We start from the raw sequence: 2,835 nt of genomic DNA on the forward strand, positions 1-2,835 counted from the left end.
GGTGACGGACCACTGAGGACTGGATGAAGGTGACGGACCACTGATGACTGGATGAAGGTGACGGACCACTGAGGACTGGATGAAGGTGACGGACCACTGAAGACTGGATGAAGGTGACGGACCACTGAAGACTGGATGAAGGTGACGGACCACTGAAGACTGGATGAAGGTGACGGACCACTGAGGACTGGATGAAGGTGACGGACCACTGAAGACTGGATGAAGGTGACGGACCACTGAGGACTGGATGAAGGTGACGGACCACTGAGGACTGGATGAAGGTGACGGACCACTGAGGACTGGATGAAGGTGACGGACCACTGAAGACTGGATGAAGGTGACGGACCACTGAAGACTGGATGAAGGTGACGGACCACTGAAGACTAGATGAAGGTGACTGACCACTGAAGACTGGATGAAGGTGACGGACCACTGAAGACTGGATGAAGGTGACGGACCACTGAAGACTGGATGAAGGTGACGGACCACTGAAGACTGGATGAAGGTGACGGACCACTGAGGACTGGATGAAGGTGACGGACCACTGAGGACTGGATGAAGGTGACGGACCACTGAAGACTGGATGAAGGTGACGGACCACTGAGGACTGGATGAAGGTGACGGACCACTGAAGACTGGATGAAGGTGACGGACCACTGAGGACTGGATGAAGGTGACGGACCACTGAAGACTGGATGAAGGTGACGGACCACTGAAGACTGGATGAAGGTGACGGACCACTGAAGACTAGATGAAGGTGACTGACCACTGAAGACTGGATGAAGGTGACGGACCACTGAAGACTAGATGAAGGTGACTGACCACTGAAGACTGGATGAAGGTGACGGACCACTGAAGACTGGATGAAGGTGACGGACCACTGAAGACTGGATGAAGGTGACGGACCACTGAAGACTGGATGAAGGTGACGGACCACTGAAGACTGGATGAAGGTGACGGACCACTGAGGACTGGATGAAGGTGACGGACCACTGAAGACTGGATGAAGGTGACGGACCACTGAAGACTGGATGAAGGTGAGGGACCACTGAGGACTGGATGAAGGTGACGGACCATTAAAGACTGGATGAAGGTGACGGACCATTAAAGACTGGATGAAGGTGACGGACCACTGAAGACTGGATGAAGGTGACGGACCACTGAAGACTGGATGACGGTGACGGACCACTGAGGACTGGATGAAGGTGACGGACCACTGAAGACTGGATGAAGGTGACGGACCACTGAAGACTGGATGACGGTGACGGACCACTGAGGACTGGATGAAGGTGACGGACCACTGAAGACTGGATGAAGGTGACGGACCACTGAAGACTGGATGAAGGTGACGGACCACTGAAGACTGGATGAAGGTGACGGACCACTGAAGACTGGATGAAGGTGACGGACCACTGAGGACTGGATGAAGGTGACGGACCACTGAGGACTGGATGAAGGTGACGGATCACTGAAGACTGGATGAAGGTGACGGACCACTGAAGACTAGATGAAGGTGACGGACCACTGAAGACTGGATGAAGGTGACGGACCACTGAAGACTGGATGAAGGTGACGGACCACTGAGGACTGGATGAAGGTGACGGACCACTGAGGACTGGATGAAGGTGACGGATCACTGAAGACTGGATGAAGGTGACGGACCACTGAAGACTGGATGAAGGTGACGGACCACTGAAGACTGGATGAAGGTGACGGACCACTGAGGACTGGATGAAGGTGACGGACCACTGAAGACTGGATGAAGGTGACGGACCACTGAAGACTGGATGAAGGTGACGGACCACTGAGGACTGGATGAAGGTGACGGACCACTGAGGACTGGATGAAGGTGACGGACCACTGAAGACTGGATGAAGGTGACGGACCACTGAGGACTGGATGAAGGTGACGGACCACTGAAGACTGGATGAAGGTGAGGGACCACTGAAGACTGGATGAAGGTGACGGACCACTGAAGACTGGATGAAGGTGACGGACCACTGAAGACTGGATGAAGGTGACGGACCACTGAAGACTGGATGAAGGTGACGGACCACTGAGGACTGGATGAAGGTGACGGACCACTGAGGACTGGATGAAGGTGACGGACCACTGAGGACTGGATGAAGGTGACGGACCACTGAGGACTGGATGAAGGTGACGGACCACTGAGGACTGGATGAAGGTGACGGACCACTGAAGACTGGATGAAGGTGACGGACCACTGAAGACTGGTTAATGCCACATTCACTCTACAATAGAAAATGAGTGCATGCAGGCAGGACTAGAGCATTTACTTGGACTATTAATATGTATAGCAGGAAATTAGGTTACTGGTATAAGTTATGTAAATAAACAGGTTTTTTTTCATAATAAAATGTTGAGATATAAAGAGAAAATAGTTTTATTTACAATACTATTTTAGACTACTCAAACTTAGTCTTAATAATTCTTCAGTTAATGTATTTTCTGTGTTTTAAATTGTTTATTTTGTACAGTATTTTAAAAAATAATATTTCTATAACTATAGCTAGTATTGTAACAACCCAGATGGTAAGTCACTATAGCCAAGCTGCTTATTAAGTGGCTACATGAGAGAGCTGACCATGTCCCACACACCACACAACCCTGGATAGTTTCAGAGGGGAAGAAAGAGGCTAAGAAGATAAACCCCTAACCCCCAGGTCGCTACAGTATTTATATAAATTATGTATTAATTTTTCTAATAAATTGTTTGTTCATTTAGTGATTATGGTGTTTCTCGTTTTTTCTTGAGCTGTCGGTGAATTTGTGTGTGAAAACAATGTGATCTGCTGTTCTCTTCCCTGACGGCAG

The sequence above is a fragment of the Oryzias latipes genome, chromosome 1, assembly GCF_053564925.1.
Source record: "Oryzias latipes strain Hd-rR chromosome 1, Olatipes_Hd-rR_3.1".
NCBI lineage: Eukaryota > Metazoa > Chordata > Actinopteri > Beloniformes > Adrianichthyidae > Oryzias > Oryzias latipes.